This window comes from Oncorhynchus mykiss, chromosome 8 (assembly GCF_057628025.1).
Source record: "Oncorhynchus mykiss isolate SJ-2025 chromosome 8, ASM5762802v1, whole genome shotgun sequence".
Lineage (NCBI taxonomy): Eukaryota > Metazoa > Chordata > Actinopteri > Salmoniformes > Salmonidae > Oncorhynchus > Oncorhynchus mykiss.
In genome coordinates, this window is record NC_143029.1 from 75,832,399 (window position 1) to 75,841,198 (window position 8,800).

Consider the following 8,800-nt stretch of genomic DNA (forward strand, 5'->3'; position numbering starts at 1 on the left):
CTTCTGTATAAGAAGGGGATAAAGTCTGACCCTGGGAATTATAGGCCTGTATCTATCCTCTGTGTAACATCAAAGATCCTGGAGAGAGTTGTACATGAGCAAATGTATGAATATGTTAACAAACAGGGTCTAATGTATGATTTTCAGTCGGGTTTTAGAAGAACATACTCCACTGATTCATGTCTACTTTACTTGACTAACTTCATCAGGAAAGATGAAGGAAATCTCTGTGGAATGGTACTGCTTGACCTACAGAAGGCCTTTGATACAGTTAACCACTGTCTCCTAATCTCCAAACTGGAGGCACTGGGGTTAAGCAGTATCCCTCTAGGAAGGGTAAAGTCCTATTTATCAGGAAGGGAGCAAGTAGTAGAGGCTAATGGTTCACTGTCTCAGGCAAAAGCAATGAGTTGTGGCGTTCCACAGGGGAGCGTGTTTGGGCCTCTGCTGTTTTTATTGTATATTAACAATACGAAAGATGCTTGTTCTTGCAGTCTTTTTCTTTATACGGATGACTCTACACTTCTGGTGTCTCACAAAAGTAAAAATGTTGGAGAGCATACTTAGCACAGAGCTGCCTAACATTAGCAAATGGCTTGGAGATAATAAGCTATCTCTGCACTTTGGGAAAACTGAGGCAATTATTTTTGGATCCAGACCTAAATTGAGTAGGTCCTCTGAAATCAGTGTGGAATAATGGGGTGGGGTGCTGACTACGAAAACCTCTGTTAGCTACTTGGGATGTATCCTTGATGGAAGCTTGGGAGGTGTAAGCATGGCCAATAAAGTGCTAGGGAAGGTTAATGCCAGGACTAAGTTTTTGGCTAGAAAGTCCAAGCTGATTGATAAGGACTCCATGAAAGTGCTTGCTACTGCCCTCATTCAATGCCATTTTGACTATGCTAGTACTTCCTGGTTTGGGGGTGTATCTAAACTAATAAAGGGGAAGATCCAGATAGCCAAGAATAAGCTGATCAGGGTAGTATTGAAGGTGGCAGGAGCTAGGCAGGAGCTGATGTCAGGGCTGACATAGGCAGGAGCTGCTTTCAGGAACTTAACTGGCTGCCTGTTGAGGCTAGGGTGTCCCAGATTAGACTAGGTTTGGTTTACAGGAGTATTTATGGTCCTGCGCCCAGATATCTAAGTGATTAGTTTCCTCGTATTAGGTATGCACACAATCACAACACCAGATCAGGTGTTGCTGATGTGTGCTTATACAGGTTCAGGAGTAATGCTGGGAAAGGTACTTTCTTGTATACTGGAGCCTCAGAATGGAATGAGTTGCCTCATCCCATAAAATAAACGTCCTCTCTGGGCAGCTTTAAAAATAAAGTAAAAATATGGTGGATGTCTTCTGTACCCATATGAATAACCCCTATGATGTAACTGGAATGATGAGATAGATGTTCTTCTTCTATGTTTTTGTTTTATTATTTCACTGCCATACTGTGTTCGATCTTGTCTCAAGAGGACCACAATGGAAATAAGTGTCACGCCCTGACCATAGAGAGCCTTGTTTATTCTCTATTTGGTTAGGTCAGGGTGTGACTTGGGTGGGCAAATCTATGTTTCTATTTCTTTGTTGGCCTAGCATGGTTCCCAATCAGAGGCAGCTGTTTATCATTGTCTCTAATTGGGGATCATACTTAGGCAGCCCTTTTTCCCACCTTAGATTGTGGGATCTTGTTTTTTGCATAGTTGCTATCTAGCCCTGCAGAACTTTACGTTCGGTTTTGTATTTTGTTATTTTGTCAGAGTGCAGTATTAAAAATCATGAACACTTTCCATGCGCTTTGGTCTCATTCATCTAACGACGGACGTAACAGAAGATCCCACCACAAACGGACCAAGCAGCATGGTCAGGAGGAGAGGACACAAAGGAAACCCGAGAGGCAGCCCCCAATTTGTTTTTTGGGGGGGCAGATGATGTGGGTGTCGGAGCTGATGGGTGAGTCCGAGACCGAGGAAGAATTCTTGGACCGTTTGAGCGAGGAGTGGTTGGCAGTGGAGAGGGACGAAAGAGTTTGGAGGGGTTGGAGTCTGGAGCAAGACAGTCGCTTTGAGGAGCGTGTGACCCTTCAGGCACCATGCTTTGCGGTTACACATACCGTGTCTCCGGTACGCATCCACAGCCCGGTGCGCTCTGTGCCAGCTCCCCGCATTTGCCGTGCTAGAGTGGGCATTCTGCCAGGACGGATTGTGCCGGCTCAGTGCTCCTGGTCTCCGGTGCGTCTCTTCAGCCCAGGATATCCTGTGCCGGCTCTGCGCACTGTGTTTCCGGTGCGCCTTCACAGCCCAGTGCGTCCTGTGCCAGCGCCCCGCAGTTGCCGGGCTAGGGTGAGCATCCAGCCAGGGCAGGTTGTTCCAGCTCTGCACTCCAGACCTCCGGTGCGTCTCCACGGCCCAGTATATCTTGGGCCAGCTCCACGCACCCGGTCTCCTGTGCGTCTGCCCAGCCTGGTGAGCCCTGTGCCAGCTCCATGCACCAGGCCTCCAGTGCGTCTCCCCAGCCTGGTAAGCCCTGTGCCAGCTCCAGTGATGATCCATGGCACGAATCCTCCAGTGATGATCCATGGCACGAAGCCTCCAGTGATGATCCATGTGCCGGAGTCTCAGGTGGTGATCCATGGCCCGGAGCCTCCAGTGGTGATCCATGGCCCGGAGCCTCCAGTGATGATCCATGGCCCGGAGCCTCCAGTGATGATCCATGGCCCGGAGCCTCCAGTGATGATCCATGGCCCGACGCCTCCAGTGATGATCCATGGCCCGAAGCCTCCAGTGATGATCCATGGCCCGAAGCCACGCCCTGACCATAGAGAGCCTTGTTTATTCTCTATTTGGTTAGGTCAGGGTATGACTTGGGTGGGCAAATCTATGTTTCTATTTCTTTGTTGGCCTAGTATGGTTCCCAATCAGAGGCAGCTGTTTATCGTTGTCTCTGATTGGGGATCATACTTAGGCAGCCCTTTTTCCCACCTTAGATTGTGGAATCTTGTTTTTGCATAGTTGCTGTCTAGCCCTGCAGAACTTTACGTTCGGTTTTGTAATTTGTTGTTTCATTAAAAATCATGAACACTTTCCATGCTGCGCTTTGGTCTCATTCATCTAACGACGGACGTAACAATAAGTCCCAGACTTTGTGTGTTATCCTCAATGATTTTACTCATGTGCATGTATGGCTTTTTCATGTTTTATGTGTGCTTGTTTTTTTAAATGATCGAATTAATAAACTAAAATCTATTGCACTCAAGTAAAACAGGTCTTAGAAAGCTGACCATTTTGATCTACTATGGTGAAAATTAATCATCCCGACCTGTCTTCATTCACAAGAGGGGCTGTTGAGCACCACGAGGCTCTTGTTGTTGTGAGGAGAATAGTCAGCTGATGGGCTCAATTATATAAGTCTGGATGACATAGTGTGTAATATCCTGTTTACATGTACATGGCAGTATATAAGTTGCTTCATACTCCCATAATATAACATTTTATCTCTATAGGTCCCTAGCAACAGCAGAAGGAACACATTTGCATTGGAAGTCGGTATATGAGAATAGAGAACAGATTAAGGTCTAGTGCGCTTCAAACAGTCAAATAATATGTAATTAGTATTTTGATGATGCTGATATAGGTAGGTACTATTTATGTCTGTATTAATGTGTTTTTGAAAGCTGAACAGGCCTCTTTTTGATCTGTAGCCCACCGATTGCTGCCTGCAGGTTTAATTTAATAAGAGTTTATTGTGTTGGTCCCCTCCTATCTGGCCCTTCATGTGGAGTCCATGGCAACGGCATGTAAAGACATCATCCCAGTGACAGCAGCAGAAGGGTGAGGTGAAGGAGAGCGGAGGGGAGGCACTGGGCCCTTCAGATTGCACACAATAATCTCTGTAGCATCTTTTCATCTGAGGACAGAAAATGACTAGCCTGGTCCCATTGGCCTTAGGAGCTGACATCACAAATATATCTGGGATCAGGCTACATGACCACTGTGGAGACATATGATTTCTTAGTGTAGTTGTGTAATAGCTGGACAAAAAATGAGAGTGGTCGTTAAAACCTCTTTGGGCTAGGTATTCCGCTAGCGTCCCACCTCGACAACATCCGGTGAAATTGCAGAGCGTGAAATTCAAAATGCAAAAATCATAATATTAAACATTCATGAAAATACAAGTGTTTTACATCGTTTAAAAGCTTAACTTCTTGTTAATCCAACCGCGTTGTCAGATTTCAAAAAGGCTTTATGGCGAAAGCATACAATGCGATTATCTGAGGACAGCACCCCGCATACACCAGCATTAAAAACATTTTTCAAACAGGCAGAGGCGTCACAAAACTCAGAAATAGCGATAAAATAAATCACTTAACTTTGAAGATCTTCCTCTGTTTGCAATCCCAATGGTCCCAGCTACACAACAAATGGTTGATTTGTTCGATAAAGTCCTTTTTTATATCCCAAAAAAAGTATGTTTAGTTGGCGCGTTTGATTCAGTAATCCATCGTTCCACTCGTTCAACATGCAGACGAAGGAATCCCAAAAGTTACCGGTAAACTTCGTCCAAACAAGTCAAACAATGTTTGTAATCAATCCACAGGTACCCTAATATGTAAATAAACAATAACATTTAAGACTGCATGTAGTATGTTCAATACCAGAGATAAATAATGAAGTGCGTGCCCTCATCCATGCGCGCCACAAGACTAGAGTCCTAATGAGAGACACCTTGAAAAACTACAACTACTTGCTCATATTTCAAAACACAAGCCTGAAACCCTTTCTAAAGACTGTTGACATCTAGTGGAAGCCATAGGAACTGCAATCTGGGAGTAATTCCTTTGAATATCCCACAGACAAGCACTGAAATGGCCTGTGACCCCCCCCCCCCCCCCCAAAAAAACAATCTGGATGGATTCTCCTCTGAATTTTGCCTGCCATATCAGTTCTGTTATACTCACAGACATTATTTTAACAGTTTCAGAAACTTCAGAGTGTTACCAATTACATGCATATCCTAGCTTCTGGGCCTGAGTAACAGGCAGTTTACTTTGGGCACATCGGTCATCCGAACTTCCGAATACTGCCCCCTTCAATAAAGTAAATTACAAGTTGCAACAGGGAGACACCTCCAGCACAGAAGCAGAGCAAATGACTAACTCGCCTTCTCTAAGCAGGTCCTTATATTCAAATTTCACCCCACTGGGCACATACTGGTTGAATCAACGTTGTTCCACGTCATTTCAATGAAAGTTGAGTTGATGTCTGCCCAATGGGACAGCACCAATGTTCTGTAAACACCCAATGAGAGGCTTGTAGGAAGTCACAAGATCAGCTGGTACAGAATCACAGTGTCACAGAATACAATATCAATCAGTGTCCTTGGTCCTTGTACCTCCAGTCTGGCGTCAATCACTATCAACAGATAGTCCTTAACAATCATGAACATTCAGTATCAAGTCTAGCATCAAGTCTAGTGTCCATCAACCCATCATACCCATTGGGCTCCCGAGTGGCGCAGCGGTCTAAGGCACTGCATCTCACTGAAAGAGGCGTCATTACAGTCCCTGGTTTGAATCCAGGCTGAATCTGGCTGTGATTGGGAGTCCCATAGGGCAGCGCACAATTGGCCCAGTGTTGTCCGGAGTAGGCCGTCATTGTACATAATATTTTTTTCTTAATTAACTGAATTGCCTAGTTAAATAATGGTTAAAAAAAAATAAAAAATACTGAATAGCCACCACTCGTCAGCAATCTGCTCCCCCTGTCCTCCCTTCTTCTCCCCAAATGTACATTTACACACAGCCCCCCCCCCCCCCCCCCCCCCCTCAACTGACATTTACCCTGCCCCACCCCACAGTTGTTAATATGTACACTATATATTATTATTTACATTTGCATTATATTTGTATTGTTTTATTTCACTTTGTCCTGCTTTGTTGGTGCTCGGCGCTAAAGAATTTCACTGTACCATGTAATTACATCTGCAACCCTGTACAAGTGACTGTTAAACTCTCTAATCTAACCCGTACACAAATTAGTGTCTCAAATAGAACACAGAAAATGACTCTTAACCGAATATGAACTTTATTCATCTTAAAATGTCTCCATTACAAGGTGCTGCCACCATTAAGGTATTTGATATTGTAACGGACTATGCACCTAGGTGTGTTCCTTCGAGATCTTTTACTACTAAGCCAACATAGGCAACACTAGTAGAGGGGGTGAAGAGGAAGTAAAACTGAGAAAAATCCTTCTGTGGTTAAGTACAGAATGTTGTTACGATTAACCACAACCCTAAACGCCATCACAGATCTAACATATATATTCCATGTGCAAGGTAAATTCCCTCTCCAGAGCATATACAGTTATCTTCTAGTCTAGTCCATTCTATTCTAACAACAGTAACCTCGTAAAACCATACAGAATTATTTGGAGCTTACATTCTGTAATCAGTCTGGTAATACGAGGCTATTCTAACAGATCCTTACTGGAATTCTCAGAGTAAGTATGCTAAGATGGTCAATGGTCTTCCACCACCCCATCTATGGCATTGTTAGTGTGACCCCATACACTAGTAGTACTAGTAGTAGTAGAAGAAGGTCAATAGACTAAACAATCCGAGGTTGAAGATGAGGGAATAAAGTGGATGTCATAAAGTGTCATTTCAACGTGAGGTAATAAAGTTGGGTAGTAATTGGACACCCTCTGCTGTATAATGTGGATTATATATATGTGTGTGTGTGTGTGTGTGTGTGTGTGTGTGTGTGTGTGTGTGTGTGTGTGTGTGTGTGTGTGTGTGTGTGTGTGTGTGTGTGTGTGCGTGTGCGTGTGTGTGTGGATTATACGGGTGTCCGTGTTAGGTCACATGCAGTGGTGTAAGAAGGGGAGTGTACATTATTTATAATAAGGGTTACATGGATGTAATCGTCATGCAATTCTACATCAATTTACATGACTGCAGACCTTAGCAGAATATTTTTTAATACCACACACCATTACAGGCTAAGAAGGACAGAGTCTGAGAGATAGGCCAAGGCATTCATCTTATCATATTTCTGCAATGCCAAATCAGTGAGTCTTGTTTGCAATGAAAATGTCCCTGTTTGTAAATAATTAAATCTGAGAGGTCATTATGCAGCTAAGCATAGTACTTTCAAAAGTTAGGCCTACATTTCCACCCCAGACAGAGTACCGACGCAGAAAAATGTACACTTTAACTGCTGGCTACTCTTCTTATACTGAACAACAATATAAACACAACAATTTCAAAGATTTTACAGAGTTACAGTTCAGGAAATCAGTCAATTGAAATAAATGAATTAGGCCCTAATCTATGGATTTCACATGACTGGGCAGGGGTGCAGCCATGGGTGGGCCTGGGTGGGCCTGGAAGGGCATAGGCCCACCCAGTTGGCAGCCAGGCCCACCCATTGGGGATCCACGCCCAGCCAATCAGAATGAGTTATTCCACACGAAAGGCTTTATTACAGACAGAAATATTTCTCAGCACTCCCCTCCACCCCCCCTCAGACGATCCTGCAGGTGAAGAAGCCAGATGTGGAGGTCCAGCACCAAACCAGTGTCTACATATGTGAAAACAACGCATTTCTACATTTCAAACATTATGAGATATGCAGTGACATGAGGAGCAAGAAAATACTCTCCCTCTAGGTAGAAACACATTGCAGGTTTAGAAAATCACTGTTTTTCTTACTTTTAATCCTACACTGTGATGTTCCAGAGAAGCATTTTTAGGACCTTTTATCTTATCTTTTTAACCACAGGTCATAGAAACGCGCCATGGTTTGGTGCTGGAGATAATGAATATGTCAAACAGGCAGGCCTACCTCTTACTTCTTAAATAGGAAGAAATGGGCTCCAACACAAAGCCCTCTTGTTGTTAATATACATTTTAATTAAGATGAAGACAGTTGCCTACTTTCAGCACTATGAGCTGTATATTTCCGATTGATTGTGCCACTTCAAGTTTCAGCACCACAATGCAATTTACTTGAATCTGGCTTATTGTGAGGTCAATGACACTGATAAATAGCTTTGTCATGGGAAAGAAACATATTATTTTTATTAAAGTCAATTATAGTAGTAGTAAGCTATCAAAAATTACCTCCGGTCCACCTTCTCATCTTCTCATTCTCCCTCTCAGACTATAGCAGCCTATTGGACTTTTTACTCCCATACATTTTCCCTGACACCCAAAAGTACTCATTACATTTTGAATACTCAGGCAGGACAGCAATATGGTCCAATTTACACACTTATCAATACAATGTGTTGTCATCCCCACTGCTTCTGATCTGACGGACTCAACACCAGTACTGTGTTTGTAAATTATGTCCTGGCTGTTCGTAATGAAAATAACAAGAAAATCATGCCATCTGGTTTGCTTAATATAAAGAATTTGATTTATAGCATTTATTTTTACTCAAGTATGACAATTGAGTACTTTTACCACCACAAAACGTAAGTACACCTGAAACCAGATACTTTTAGATTTATACTCAAGTAGTATTTTACTGAGTGACTTTCACTTTTACCTGAGTCATTTTCTAATAAGGTATCTTTACTTTTACTCAAGTATGACAATTGAGTAGTTTTTCCACCACATGATGGGAGCTTCCTGACTGTGTGACGCAGGGTGGGCACCTACAGTCCTCGGGGCCCTGACTGGTGTCACAGTTTTGCCTCAGCCCCTGCTAACACACCTGACTCCAATAATCTTCAGTTTAGAATGCAATTTGATGAAATCAGCTGTGTTTGCTAGGGATGGAGAAAAAGTGTGACACCA

At 43.3% G+C, this 8,800-nt stretch overlaps 1 pseudogene; it reads right to left on the reverse strand.

The window, feature by feature from the left end:
* Positions 1 to 2,070: 2,070 nt before the first annotated feature.
* On the reverse strand, positions 2,071 to 5,492 carry LOC149982118 (uncharacterized; annotated as a pseudogene).
* Between the last annotated feature and the right edge of the window lie 3,308 nt (positions 5,493 to 8,800).